Consider the following 16,636-nt stretch of genomic DNA (forward strand, 5'->3'; position numbering starts at 1 on the left):
CCTCCCTCGCGCGTGCGGTCGCTGCCAGCGCAGCGGCGCCGCCGACTGTCCTCTACTGCACTCGTTCCTTGATTGTAATGAAATTTACGTAGGAACAATGCAACAAGACCTCTCTCCCCTCCTCCTCTCTCTCTCTCTCTCTCACTCTCCTGCTTTTTTTTTTTCACGCGGCGGCACTAGTGGGTAGGGTCGGGCATATCGCTGACTGTTGCTACAATTGTAGACTGAGTATGTTGTAGTTTTTCAAGTGGGCCAAGAGCGAGAGAGGGGGGAGGAAATTTGTATCCTCCCTCACCTCCCTCCCCCCCCCCATTTTTGTTTTCGCCCGTCCCACGTTTTGAATGTTCTAATATTATTTTTTTTAAATCGTGTTACTAGCGCAGTAGCGGTGTTTCACAATGGATTCGTCCAGACTCTTCTAACAGGGGAGTGAAAAAAAAAAAAGTCGAATCCTCACTCTCCCATTGATTGTCGACTGCCATCTATCAACCCCTGAGAAAGAATGAATGCAAATTATGACATGCCATTTATCTGAATAATTATATTTGACAAACTTGGAAGCTAGCGCGGAGGGTCGGAGTCTTGCAGACGCAGTCCGGACCTCGCAGACTGCGGATCGTTTGCCTCGCCTCGCATTGTGTGATCGTTGCAGTCAACCTTGGGACTGACCGGCTGGACAGTTAGGCCGAACTGGACTTGGAGTATTTTTCCACCTCTCTTTATTTTTATATATTTTTTTTTTTGAAGACAAAATTTTTGCCGTACTTCTGAACTCGACTCTCTACAGTCTTGTGTATGTTCTCAAGTATATGGATTAACGAACGCTTGGAGTTTAGGATTTCTTCACAAACAAGTTTGTATATGTGTATTTACTATTATTATTTTGTTACACTTCCAGTAAGTCTAAATCTAGACCTATGTGTGTATCTGTCAATCTAATTCAAAGTGTAGCTCTAATTATTAGATTAAGTAATGCCACAAAAAGCCAAACGTATTCGTACTTTGTAACAAAATCTAGATATTGAGTAGATCTAGTCTAGATCTATAGATCTAGTTCTCTATGTTGGATTCAGCTATCTTGTTGTTATTTATATTTGAGTAGTCATAGACTTGATCTATTATCTAGATTAGAACCAGATCTAGATTATTATATTTTTTTTTTGTTAATGAGAATTTACTTTTGATTCTTGAAGATTAAAGTTCGGACCATTGATTAAGCTACTTCCTATAGTTTTATATTCTTGGAGATAGATTTAATTTAGTTATTGATTTGTTTAATTTAATTTATTGTTTAAAAAAAACAAACCGTTTGTCAAACACTTTAAAACTGTTTTTAAAAATATTATCTTATAAATGTACAGACCTGACCTCAAAAGAGAACACTATTAGATAATCTAGACTCCAGACTTGTGAAGGCGTATTTTTTATTTACTCTACTGGATCTTGATTCTAGAGTAGGCATTTACTTATGCTGCTTTTTTTATAGAAGAGAATCTAGATTTTGATCTAAAACATCTAGATCTATACTCTATACTTTTTTTTGGATAAGCTAAGCAGATCTAAATCTATAGACCTTTACTTTAGTTTAAGGAGTGTATATCTACACTCTGGATTGAGATTCTAGTGTGTCTGTTATTTGTGTCAACATCTAGACTAGATTTGGACTTTTTATTTAATTAACACATATATTTAGAGGTAACTTAGAAATACACTTAGACTTATGAGATACACTTAAACTTATGAGAATATATATTTAGATCTAGTAAAATGAAAGAGAATTCTGTTGCTTCATTTATTTAGTGTGTACGCATGTCAAATTAAATGCTATAGATATCTAAAGATTTTAATAAATAACAATAAAACTAGATTTAGATCAGTCATTATAAACATGTACTTGTGAAAACGCATTTAAAATGGTCAAATATACGTAAGAAAATGAGGGAAATAACTCTGGATATTTTTACATTAATCCTAATCTAGATTTAGGCCTACTCTATGATATTCATAGCTCGATAAAATAATTTAGTAGCCTGGAAATGGAATAAACCAGTGACCTTTTCAGACAGTTGTGGTCAGGTAACACAGTGTGTTAGCCCTTTCATAGCTACAGAATTTGGGTCGAAAACTGGCTAATTTAGTTGTTCAATCAACTGGAACCGTTTTGATAATAACTCTCCCGTATTGTGGGAAATGTTTGTTTGACCATAGTCCAGCTCTGAGCCCGATTAATGTAGGTCTTTGTGTGTCCAGGGCTAGACTGCCCCGCTGGGTCAGACCCGACCTCGTGATAAGGGTCTATATATCCATATGTGCTTGAGTATTTGAAGTCCAAATGTGTGCGTGTGAAAGAGTATGTGTTAGAGCCACAGTCCCAGCGTTATGTGTGTTACTGTTCTGGGGATCTAGTGTGCTTTCGTGTAAGTCACACAGGAGAAAATGATTAATTAGGACACATTTTAATTGCGATTTGACTAACCGTGTGTATGTGTTGGTCTACGTGCGTGCGTGGATATCGGAACCAGTAGGAAATCTAAGGTTCACATGACTTTTTTACGCATCGTTGAACACACAGCCAAAATAACCGGGCAAAATATAACACACAGTTTCTCTTGTTTAATTATATCTATTTTTAGTCGCCTATAAGCTAGCCAGGTTCAAACAATAACAAGGTCCCGAGTCTAAAGACTTTAAGTAACTGAACACCGGGGTTAGAGCTATCAGGCCAATGTGTGTTGTTTTTATCTCGTTTGAATAGTGTGTCTTTTTTTTGTGACCGTAATCCTGTTACTGTTTAAAAAAGGCACTTAGTGATGCTTATAGTAAAACCACATTAAAGGTTAGGCTCTAGATATAGCATTTCATTCTGTAACATATAACAATGGCTGACTGGTCGTGTGGTATGCGCTCTGGACTGTCGTCTCGATAGTATTGGGCTCGAACCCTCCCCGACGCCATCCTCCGCCTTTCTTCGGGAGGTTTGCGATAGGATGTAATTATGTTCAATTCTGACATCCACCTTCCTTTTGTTTCTCTGCTAAATGGTGAAATGAAATATTGTCTCTGGAAGTAACTTCACCAATCAGATTCCTTCCTTTTTATGATTATATTATGTCTTGATGGTAGTGTTTCCTCATTCGTGTGTTATTGACAATATTTCTTATAACATATTATTGACAGTATTTCTTATATACCATGTTATTGACAGTACTTCTTTTATACCATGTTATTGACAGTACTTCTTTTATACCATGTTATTGACAGTACTTCTTTTATACCATGTTATTGACAATATTTCTTTTATACCATGTTATTGACAGTACTTCTTTTATACCATGTTATTGACAGTATTTCTTATATACCATGTTATTGACAGTATTTCTTATATACCATGTTATTGACAGTATTTCTTATATACCATGTTATTGACAGTATTTCTTATATACCGTGTTATTGGCAATATATATATATATAACATTGCGTCATGTCTACGTTCACTTGTTACGATTTGCGTCTCACCTCAACACGTGTCCTCGCGCGTCTCTGTCAACTTTCCTCACCCTCCATTTACTCCTTCGTTCAACAAAAGGAGGAGGAAGGGAGGAAGGAGGGGTGTGTGTGCAAAGAGGGGGAGGTCATCGAGTTTGAGTGAACCATAAGGGCAAGAAATCTCCCTCTCCCTTTCTGCCCCCCCCCCTGTTTCCGTATGGCACCAAACAACTTATCACTAAGGATTGCTGACCTGTTGGACGTTTAGTATTTCCTTTAAAAAAAAAAAAAAAAAAATCCTTAGATTATCCATGGTGTTTCCTTTTTTTTTTTTTTTTGATTTTGAGTAAATCCCCCAGCCCTTTCCCTTCTTCTTATTTTTTTCTTGGTCTATTATCCTTGGTATTTTCACTGTATCCTTGGTCTATGTTCTATATTTCCTTGGTCTATTTCTTTAGTATATTATTGGTGTATCTTTGGTATTTTCGCTGTATATCATTAGTCTGTCTCTGGCCTATTATATATTAATTAATAATAATAAAAAAACACTAAAGATACACAAAAGATGGGCCAAGGATATATACGAGAGGCATTTAGTATCCAAAATATCCAATACCTATCATATATATGCTTGATCTATCATCTGCATGTCTTTGGTCTATATTTTGTATAATAATCGTCTAAACTTGGTCTATTCTAAATATATCCCTGGTTTATTTTTTATATCCCCGATGTATCCTTGTCCCATCATCTGTATATCCTTGGTGTTGGTTTCTAAAGTATGAATTAATATAATATATACAAGGAAAATATATAAAATACTTTAAAAATTACAGTTGATATTAAGATTAGTTTTGTATTAAATAGTTTGGATTAGTCATGTAATTACATTTATAATAAAACTAGTCTTACAAAAAGAAATCTGTGCGATTAGAAATATTTGTACCTTCGTTTAGCGCTATTGCATGCTTTTAGCTTTCTCAATACGCTATGATCCTATCACGTGTCTGGACCAGTTGGGAAAAGGGTGGGGGAGAAAGAATGGGCTATTGGGCCAATTTATCAAAATATAACAATATAACAACCACTGTGCCAGGGAGGGCTTATGAAAATATAATGTATAAAATACAAAGTATAGGAGGGGGGGGGGACAAATTCAACGTATAGCACCATATCAGTCAAGTACTATTTCTTTCCATTTTTCGAGATTGAAAACAAAATAATTAATTACCAATATTTAATTAACTAAATGTTTATTGATTCTTGTTTTGTCATGGAAAATGAATACTTGTGCAAGATTTCAACTTGACCCGAGTATGGGAGTAGGAGAAATAACGTGTACAAACTATTTTGTACCAGACAAACAGAAGAATGAGTTGATAAAAGCTTTGTAATAACACTGTACAATATGGACACTTTATTTTCGCTCAATATTAATAATGATTTGTTTTATCTACTTTAGAAATCTAATTCTAGAGCATTAGCTATAATAAATAGATGTTGATCTAGATTGTAAACTTAAATGTGTCAAGGCTCTAGTCTACACAATCATTCATAATTTACGCCCTCAATCAATTCTCCTGGCCGGCTCAATCACTCAGACTTTAGTAACTTGTCACTTTCTAAGGTCATTCATTCGCCAAGCGAATCAAATTTTCCATGCTCATTTAACTTGACCAATCTTTCAACATGTTTCGGAAAGAGAAAAGCGTGTGTGGATGACGGGGGTGGGGAGGCTATAAATGTTAAAAGAAGGAAAAAGGGGCGAATTGCTTTTTAACAATCTTCAAGTGTGGGTGTTTGTTGTCATCAACATACTCGGATGTGTGTGTGTTCTAGTACTCTGCCAATTTCGATAGCATCCGTGTGTGTGTGTTTGTACAATTAGATTTCAATCTGTAAAATTGAATTTAACTATGGAAATTCAAACAAGGGCCAATACCCAACTACATGTTTCAATACTTCGGCTGGCTCGTCCAATCTTTCTTTTATGTTGTCCGACCAGAGGAATGTTCCAACCTAACACAGTGAGTCATACCCAGCAACAACAAAAAAAAAATGTCACTGGGCACATTGGTCACTTATTAGAATTTCATTCTCATTATCTCCCCCTGTAATTTATCTTCCCCTGCCCTTGCAATGCTTGCGCGCTCCCACTTCCGCTCCCTTCTCACTGTGGTCTACCAAATATTTATTTGAAAAAGTTTTACTTTGCACACGACCCTTGACCTTAGCCAACACACCATACTAATCCCTTCTCTCCCCTCCCTCCTCCATTCTTTTGTTCAATGTCTTGCGGTCAGTGGTCACTGGAATGATATTGCTACAGAACGCCGCCCTGCCTTGAACCCCCCCTCCACTATTTTATTTAGATATGGTCAAATGCCAGTTAAACTTAGTTACAGGCATAGACAGACATTTTTGTTTCTTTTGGTGTTGTAGTTGCCGGCGCCCTTTCGACCCACGGGGCGTCTATGTGGTCATGCTATCGATTGAGGTGAAAGGAACTTGAAAGAAGAAAAAAACAGGGGATTGGGGTGTCTCATTACTCGAACTTTGACTATGTGCCCTTATTATTTAATTAATTAGTGTATATGGTACGCCTTTGAGACCTTGCAACCTATCGGGACAGACGTTAGGCTCACCGGTTCAATAACCGACGGTTTACGAGGGTGTCATGTGGACAGCACAACTAACCGCCTTTACTTCCTCAAATATGGGGTCAATTAGAGTGGGGAGTCTCATAGTCTATTGTTATATACAACAAGCGCTCCAAAGTCTATTGTTATATACAACAAGCGCTCCAAAGTCTATTGTTATATACAACAAGCGCTCCAAAGTCTATTGTTATATACAACAAGCGCTCCAAAGTCTATTGTTATATACAACAAGCGCTCCAAAGTCTATTGTTATATACAACAAGCGCTCCAAAGTCTATTGTTATATACAACAAGCGCTCCAAAGTCTATTGTTATATACAACAAGCGCTCCAAAGTCTATTGTTATATACAACAAGCGCTCCAAAGTCTATTGTTATATACAACAAGCGCTCCAAAGTCTATTGTTATATACAACAAGCGCTCCAAAGTCTATTGTTATATACAACAAGCGCTCCAAAGTCTATTGTTATATACAACAAGCGCTCCAACACTCGCCCCCACAAGTATGCTATCATTTCCAGCCCACTGTCTTGTTTTAAAAAGTATTTAAGCAATGCTCTGTGTAACTGGACAGTTGATATGTTACAGTCTCTGTATTATACTTTGTTTTGTATAACAGTACCTTAATTAAGCTCTTCACATATGCAACTAATATTGCGGAATGTCGGTACTAAAATTAACTGGTTATAACTGTGGGAAGGCCTAGTGGCTTACTCAAGGCATTCCAATGTCTGCTTCCCAGGTCAACACCATTTGGTATTAGATTTGTAATTAATTCACACTTAGTCGGAATTGACTTTTTAATTGCTTCAATTATTCACGCATTGGACAAATTTAATGTAAATAAGTTGGTCTCCCTTGGCTTTGCAATAACAGTGATGGAGAATATAGGTTGTTGCCCTTTGTTCTAAACCTGTTGAAGAAAGACTATTATTACAGAGTACGATTTAAAAATACACAGGTCGACTATATAGCAATTAGCATTGAGAAATTCAAGTATTCCATACTTATAGATAAATAACAGTTAACGTTTGATTAATATAACACTAATTTAAAGTATACATTTTGTTTAATCAGTTTTAAAAGTGTTGATTTTCTCTTTCTAATCAAATATAATTCTATATTCACTTTAGACATATGTTGCTATGATATTGTACTCACAGCTACCATGACAGAGTACAATCGTGACGTATAGACTAATTTGTCGAGCTTGAAAAACAAAGTCCTCGATTCACAGTAAGACGAGTTAAACTCTGTTAAACTGACCACTCTGGCCACACTAATTGCTGATTGAGGTCCATTGACTTTCAGCCACACTTCTCCGAGTCTAAACACCCACTATCCGTCACCACAGACACACACACACACACCACTCTCTATCCATAAGGAAATTTGTCTTACAATTTGTACATTACACCAAACAAAACATTATAACTATAAAAAACCAAAATATACATTCACACAGGACTCACTCATAATTTACATGTGAAATGTTTATATCAGGTAGCAATAGCTTTTTTTTTTTGGTTTTTTTTTTTTTTTTGCTTTAAAAATTTATATAGCTAAAAAGATAAGATTACTTGTCCACTATATGTTCCACGATACATGTTTGATATACATATATAGGATCCAGTCTAAACAAATTTTGTTTATAGTGCTCAACATGTAAGATGAATTCATGATAGAAATAAAGAAATGGTTGATACATTTAATGTTGTCATTGGCGGCGAACAATGTGGCTTTCATTTGGAGAAACGCCATGTAAAAATAAAAGTCTAAATAAAAACTTAATTGTATATATGCTTGCCTATATCTTATGGGTGAAGGTGATACATTATTGAATGAATAATTCCACTCCATTGACATTGACCACACGCTTATCTTTGTGTGCGAGTGAGGGAGTCTGGACTGCAGAGTGGACAAACGGATATGAACTTCGAAAAATCATTCAGTGGCGGCATAGGGGTCTTGCTGTCTGGAATGTCAGGCAGACGTGTCATGATTAATGGGGGTGGGCGCGGTACAGTAGGAAAAACAACGTTTAAAATAGGATAGAAATATATAGGTACTGTCACACCTGTCAATTGTTCATGCACTTCACCCTGGTGAGTCTAGTTTACAGTCAGTACTATCTTTGACATTCTGACCACTATAAAGCATAAACGCTTCGTAATGTTATGCCGTGCTTTGAAACTTTTTCAGAGATAAACTACAACACTTCCATCCAGCAAGTTCTCTAAAACTCTTTCTAAGGTCAACTGTGGACGAGGAAATCAAGTGGCCAGCACATTTCCCTGACTCAATTTTGGTTAACGAATAAAGCGGGTTAAAAAAAATAGAACTAAAAAAAAATAACAACAATAACCACTTTTAAACTTAAACAAAACAGTCCCTTTTTTTTTCCATCTAAATTAAATAAGCATAGAAAACTTTATACTAAGTTAAATGTACCATTTAGACCATGTCACAAAAAGGGCAAAGCCATTTGCTGGTGCCTTGACCACATCTCAAATCTCTTGGGGGATCATCCCCCCCCCTTCTACCACTTTTTTTTGTATCCTCTCAAAACAACAAATTAGCCATTGAAAAACTGCAGTGTTATATCTATTTGTTTCTTTTTTTTTTTACTCTTGTAGTATCTGTGAAGGCCAACAAAAGCCATTATCAGGCAGAGAAAAAGGGAGAGAGAGAGAGAGAGAGAGTAAGAGAGGGAGAGATTGTTTTTAAAGTTACCCGGCGCCGAACGGGGTAGAGGAAAGGGAGGAGGGGTGCCTAATTTGCATTTAAATAAAGAGTGACATCCCGGAGGAAAGTGCAGGGAGGCAAGAAATCTATTTATCAACAATCTAATTCTTTATGCACCTTTCATCTCCCACCAACAAATTGAGCCTGAAAGATCCCCGTGCTGTGGAGTTCGCGGGCCGCCAGCGTAGGGCCCAGAATTAGCCATCAATGAAATCAACTGGCCGCCCCGGGAACCTATTTACCGATGTAGTAATCTTGTTACCTCCCCACCCCCCCCCCTTTCCTTTCCTCCTCCACGTATTTTTGTTTAAATCTCAGACTCTCACTCTTCTTATTCCTCTCACTCACTCTCTATGTCCCCCACTTCCCTCCTCCCATGTCTTCTTATTTATAAAATAGTTAGGAGAGGAGGATATATTGTATAAAGAGGATGTTGCAATGAGGCTGGGAGGCACCAGCCTCAGGCTCAATGGGGAGGAAGGGGGGAACATTGAAACACATTAAGGATTGTTTTGATTAATATATATTTTTTTTTTGCTGGTTGACCGGAAATGTTAAGAAATGGCGGGGGATTTAAACAAGGGCGCAAAAATGTGGCGCCTTAGAACAAGACGGATTGATGGAGTTTTCATTAGAGCTTTTAGCATGGCAACAGGTTCTCAAATTGGAGACCAGATAGTCTCAATTCATATCTTAAGCTAGCTGTTTCTTATACCGGGACATTGAATGATTGGATATACATTGGAGATTATCATAGTCAAAGTTATTCACGTAAACAGACTCTTGTATTTATTTTAAAAAATTCTACAGGGTTAAAAAGTGAGCAGAAATTAATATAAGATTTTATAGTTTTTTCTACACCTGATGCACCAAAAAGCTACATGTTAATTAAACTACTTCTGTTAACTGTTCGCTACATGTTAATTAAACTACTTCTGTTAACTTTCCGCTACATGTTAATTAAACTACTTTTTTCTACACCTGATGCACCAAAAAGCTACATGTTAATTAAACTACTTCTGTTAACTGTTCGCTACATGTCAACTGTTTCTTGACACTTTTACTTTATAATACTTGAGTCTACGTTAAGCAAACATTTGGACTTCACTGTCCAGAGGGTAACATATCAGCTGAAAATCTCTAATATGACTCGACTTGACCAATTTTCATCCTTAAGACTCGATCTCTAGACATTCCGGGTTCTCACGTCTTTTTACTTCAATATAAAGGATTATTCCCAGTATCGAAATCAATGGGTCCCCATGTTATTATCCTACAGCTCAGTAGATGTGCCTATTTCTCTAGATTCTTAGATCTACACTCATCGATATTCTAAATCTCAAAGTTGTGCTTTTTTTATTACATTGAATCACCTTAGCGTGTTTTTTTTTTATACATTAACATTTTGTTATGTAATAAATTGTGGCGGTGTGGTGAAGCGCTTGGCTTCCGAACCGGAGGGTTATAGGTTCGAATCCTGGGATTTTTAATTTTGGGATCTTAGGTTGCATCTTAGTCCATCCAGCTCTAATAGGTAGGTACCGGACTTAAGTTGGTAAAAAAGTAAAGGCGGTTGGTCTTTATTATGCTGGCCATAGGACGCCCTTATTAACCGTGGACCACAGAAACAGATGAGAGCTACATCATCTACTTTATAGACCACATTGTCTTAAAGGGGAACTTTACAACTACTTATGCAATAAAAGCATGACTCCTTTAAAGTTCTGAATTTTTAGTTTGAATTAAAATATTTAACATTAAAAAAAACAGTCCGTAATTGCAAAGTCACTTCTTAGTGATTTCAAATCTACAACTATCAATTCCTTACAGTTGGCGAGAATAAACAAAGGCAACACAAATATTTAACTTAAAATCCGCAAATTTCACTTTTTAAAAGCGCACTATTAAATAAAGGTTTACAAAATTGAAGGAGTTACATAAATCCGTAGGTTTCCCTTGCTGAATTGTTTCTCCTTGAATTCCTACTTTATATAGAAAACCCTTTTCGCGTTTTAATCTTCAGCGCCTTCTTTAACCATCGTCTCTGGCAGAAACCACGTCTCACCCCAGCACGATCATATAGCACACCTGAACGGGACCTCACACAGACCATAGAAAAACCCTTTTAATTTGATACTCTGTTACCAACGTTGTTACCGCAAATTTGATCTTTTGTTGAAACATAAAAGATTCCAGGGGAGGCTAATACATGCGTTTATTTTAAAATATACACCAGCTATTTATTTTTGAATGTGTCGTTTTTGCTTTTATTGAACTAATAAAACTAACATTTGAGCAATAAAACTTCAGAACTGGAGGAACAAAACCAAAAACCGAAATGTTCAATTAATATAAAACCATTGTGAAAGTCCAAAGTAATAGCATAGCTTGACTTTTTATAATACAATCATTTCTTTGTATATATAGTACATAATTAGCATCTTTTTAGTGCTATCAATTAATGACTTTAAAGTATAACAGGGTGGAAACTCCTAATTATTCTAATCAGTCAACAATAGCTTGAAAACTTAATTAGAAGAATAAACATAATGTAAAGCGTCCTGATTTAGCAACCACTACGAAGTTACCTCAGTTATAGAAGAACAAGATATCTGAACCAGCCATCCTATTAATGGATCGCGATGTCAAAAAATAAGTAATCTAGTTCGTAAACGCAGGGCCGGCCCCAACCATTACTGTAACACAGTGTGGGAAGGGACAAGGATAATAAGTAAAAAGTAACATTAGACTATAGATTAATTTGACTTTCATAACACTCTTATGTAATGAAAGTGGTTTTTTTTTTAACGCGCGTAGGATCGTCGTTTTCCATATTGAATGACACTCCAAAATGACAATTTTGTCTAACTTTTAGGAGACCCTTATGAGTTCTCAAGATATATTTAATAATTTCAGGAATTTTCCAGAACCCTTTCGTATCTTTTGCAAGTTTAGGTGATTTCCAGGGGCTACTGAAAAATCGCAAGATTCCTGTTATAAGTTATAATGGTTTAATTCAATAGGCATCTAAAAGTGCGGGGACCACTGCGACCGCTTTGGATGCAATGGCCGGCCCTGTCCAAACGCTTACATCATACCCTATAGATTACGGTATTTCAGAGTTGGGTATTAACGGTTAATTCTGTTCTTTCTTTCATCATGTAATACGTCCTACAACATGATTGTATGATTGATTGAATGTAGGAGTGATTGAGTGATCGAGGGGCGCAGAGTAGACGAGTGCCGTAAAGACGACGTAACATTAAAAAAAAGGATAGGATAAAGTCACAATAACGAATATGAACAAAGTGCATTTGAGTCCAAACAATAAAATGCAACAAAAAACAACACCAATAAAACAACAAAAACTTTTGAGATGAGATATAAGACTCCAGGGCAATTGTACATACCGCAAAATATAAAACACCATACAGTTGGTAACAACGCTAAGCTATAAGTGAACTGGACATATTGACCCCCTGACAATGGACCTAGAGGGCGCTGGGAGAGGAAAAAAAAAAGGGGGGGGGGCTACAACGTGGAATATGTTAAAAGTCAAGCATCTGATGACTCACGGCCGCATCGCGCCCTCGACATTTTTATGATTCTGAAGATGTGAGCAGGTTGTTTCAACTTTTATCAATTTAACAATTTTATTTGTTAAGCCACAAAGCACAAATGCTGCAAAGGCAGTCACAATTACAGGCGATAACGATGCACGCATAATTAAGATGAAAATAAATGAAAAGTAATAACAATGAAATTGGTAATATAAATTATAACAATATTAATATAATATAAAGATATATAATCATGGTTGTAATTATCAAAGCTTCATTTTTTTTCTGTAATATTGTCGTTACTGTTTTAAGTCTGTCGTTAAATCAATAGGTCGTTTAGGAAAATACAAGATATACTGCGGGAGTAAGCAGCTTATAGTGAAACAAATACAATAGAAATACATATAAGAAACCCTAACTGACTAAAGTTTAATTTCGGCTTGAATCGTCAAAGTAACTATTTAATTTTAAACAGTGTATTTAAAATAACCCACATACTAAATGGTTTAGACTAACTCTATTGCAACCCTAACCCAGTTCATATTTAGCCATAATACAGTTAACATCCAGCCATAATACAGTTAATATACAGTTGATATACTCAGTTAACATTCAGCTATAATACATTCAACGGAAGATCAAAATTTAGGATAGTGTAAATATATAGACAAGTGCTTTTGTTCAACTCAACATACTTGCTCAATTATTATATCTATAAGAAGGCGTGGCCCGTCTTTATAAAACAAAGGCTATACGGCTGAAATACAACATTTATCAATTTATAAACCTCTGAGTCTTAGTTTTATTCGCGGAGTGGATGACCATATGAAACTATGGGATTTTAGTACGCCCCTGAGTCCACCCAACTCTAATTGGAAGTTAATACCGTTGGTTGCTGTGCTGGCCACATGTCACTCCATTCATTATCTGCCCCACAGATGCAATGGTCTGAAACAAAAAGAAGGCTACCTTGGTTTCTGGCGGTAGGTTTTAATAAATCTTACGACCTTCGCAATCTAACATTCACACCAACTTTTGCCAAGAATCATTAAACGCTTTTGATTTCTAGGAACATAGATACACCTTACATTTTGTTTTATATATTAGATTTTTTTTTTTTTTTGGATACTCTCTTCTTCTTTTCATTTTTGTTTTTAAAAAAAATTGATTTGGATGTCAGGACCTTTCTTGAAAATGCGATAAGTGTTCATTTTTATACACTCACTTGACAACTCATCCGATATTGCCCACATAGAACCCCCATAGCGTCAAACCCTTTTATCAGCACCCGTATGTCGCATTCATATTTCTAGCATCTATAAATATTAACATTTTCACTGAAACCAAAAAAATAAAAAAAAATCGATTTTTAAATTTAAATATTTAAAGGACGTTATTCACACATCTTGGTGTCAGTTGTTCAGTTTGTCATGCCCTCAGCCTCGGTCTCCCAGTTAACTCTCACGACTCGCTTTATCAGCTGCTGCCTGAGAGCGGAACTTTCCATATCTTGTGTTTGACGTCTCTGATGAACTATGCGGGCAAGGAGCCGGCTGTAAAGGGTTAATAAATGGTGCTTAGGGTGTCCGAGACTGGCCTGTGTAGTACACACGGCATATCACACGCGTGTCTTCGCGTGCATTTGTGCAGTCATGCAATCGGCTGTGTGTGATTGTGGTACTTACACGTTGATACAGAGGCGGTACTTAGGTGACTACACGAGCAGTACTTTGGTGACTACACTAGCAGTACTTGGGTTACTACACGAGCAGTACTTGGGTGACTACACGAGCAGTACTTGGGTGACTACATGAGCAGTACTTGGGTGACTACACGAGCTGTACTTGGGTGACTACATGAGCAGTACTTGGGTGACTACACGAGCAGTACGTGGGTGACTACACGAGCAGTACCTGGGTGACTACACGAGCAGTACCTGGGTGACCACATAGGCTTGGGTGGGGACAGATAGGTCAGATCTATAGAGTATATCTTAAACATGGCTATTATTTTGTACAGTATTTTTACAAAGTTTATACCAACTCACTTTGTGTGTCTGGAACTAATCTTATCCATTTCCCATTCTCGGATCTAGTTGAAACTTTGTACATTTATTCATTGTCGAAGACAATACACTAATCGATCAAAGAATTCACTAATTAGTGTATTAATTAGTGGTGATTAATTAAATCATTCAATAGAAAAGGGAGATAAATATTGCAGATTTGTGAGATTTGTTTTAAAAAAGTAAATAAAGCATTGATTTCATATTTTGTTTTTCAAATACGATTTTTACTGGGATTTGAATTCGTCACCCTCGGTATATGTTTCCGAGCACTTTATCACTTGGCCACTTCAATCCGCTGTATATAATTAGGGTTGCTAGAAAGTAAGCAATTCATTGGAGCTAGCTTAAAACCAGTTATTAATTTGTTGGGTTCTGGATAATCAATCTGCAAGTTTACCCTCCATGACTGACTCTCAAAATGAACACAGAGACTCACTAGTAATTTAACACACACACACACACAAGTATGCCTGATAATCTCAATAGTAGTTTAACACACACACACACATACGTATGTCTTTGAGTCTCTTTAGTAGTTTAACACACACACATACATAAGTATTCTTTGAGTCTTTCTAGTAGTTTAACACACAGACACACACATATTTATGCACGAGAATCTCACTAGTAGTTGAACATACACACAACTGTATGCTCGTGAGTCTCACTTGTCTCAGAAACACACTCACACATGTATGTCCATGAGTCGCATTGTAGTTTAACACACACACGCATCCACAGATAGAGGCGATTCACGACAGACACACATATTGTGCCCCCTATTCAAAACATCTCGCGACCTGTTCACACCAGAAGTTCAAAAGGTGGGGCGGGGGGGGGGAAGAGACACTATGAGTTTGGTTTTCAAAATGAAAATGCGTTCAATAAAACAAAACCAGCTTTTTTTTTAAAAAAAGTATGCTAATGAAGTTGGTGGTAATTAGCATATTTTATTTTGTTGGCTCACGTGACCGAGACAAAGAGAAGGACAGGTCCTGCTATATCCTGTTGGTTTATTAATAAGTTTTGTATCGATTTTAATAAATTAGTTTTGTTCTATTTAAACAAACACGCGCAGGCACACTCACACACACACTTACCTGTCACACACACACGCGCTCGAGTTTATCTCCCCCCTCCCCCCTCCCAAAACCGACCTCCTCCCATGTTTCACTTATTCCAAGTATTTTTCATCTATATTTTTTTTTTGAGCTGTTTAAATTCAAATGAGATGTGAATGTACTTTCATCTTTGTCTATGCGTGCCTAACTCCTCTAAAGGGAAACTATATTTTAATTGAGCTACAAACTTTCTAGTGTACAAATAAACATTGCCATCCACTTTATAAAAAGCTTCCTTCTGTAACATCTTCAACATTCTCCTGTTCTTTAATTTTTAACGTAATTAAAATCTTCACTATCAGACCACGCGATCTATAGGATGATATTAAGGTCATCTGTTTCTGTGGCCTACGGTTAACGAAGGTGTCATGTGGCCAGCACAACGACCAATCGTCTTTATTTTTCCCACAACTAGTGTCAGGTACCCATTATAGAGCTGGGTGGACTCAGAGGCGCCCAAAGATCCTGAAATTAAAAATCCCAGTCTTCGAACCCGGGACCTCCAGTTAGGAAACCATGCGCTTTAACCCTCAGCCACCGCGCCACCTTGTTAAGTAATTGTTAAACGGAAATTTTGTTACGTTAATTTAAAAAAAATTCGATTTTCATTTAATTAGTCCTTTGGGTCTACATTTCGATTTACCAACGTAACCCTTTTTTTTTTCGTCACATGTCAGTATCTTCATACTTATTATTTTAGTATGTTTATAATGACTATAACGTCACAAGTAAAGCAATAAAAAAAAGTAAATGGTCGTCTCACTTTCAGCGTAATGCGGCTATAAAAATAAAACTCTATTTTTGGAATTAAATAAGAATTGAATTAAACAATTTTGTTAAATTAAGTCCCTGTGTGCTTCCATACATTTTGTAATGCGTGACTTTCGCTAGTTCTCAGATATGAATTTTAAAACATGCAAATAATAAGTGAATTTCATGTCAAAATTTGAATAGACTTCTAATTTTCGTAACACCGGATGTATCGTATAGGCTACA

The 16,636-nt window shown here is 36.6% G+C and overlaps 1 protein-coding gene across 1 annotated transcript in view; it reads left to right on the forward strand.

Moving 5' to 3' along the window:
• Positions 1-316: 316 nt before the first annotated feature.
• Positions 317-16,636, forward strand: part of LOC106060625 (uncharacterized) — a 30,353-nt gene continuing 14,033 nt past the window's right edge. Inside the window, exon 1 of the mRNA XM_013218582.2 lies at positions 317-853. The gene's annotated coding sequence lies outside the window, so the exon portion shown is untranslated. The remainder of the gene's footprint in view (positions 854-16,636) is intronic.

Source organism: Biomphalaria glabrata, chromosome 5 (genome assembly GCF_947242115.1).
Source record: "Biomphalaria glabrata chromosome 5, xgBioGlab47.1, whole genome shotgun sequence".
In the NCBI taxonomy this organism is placed as follows: Eukaryota; Metazoa; Mollusca; class Gastropoda; family Planorbidae; genus Biomphalaria; species Biomphalaria glabrata.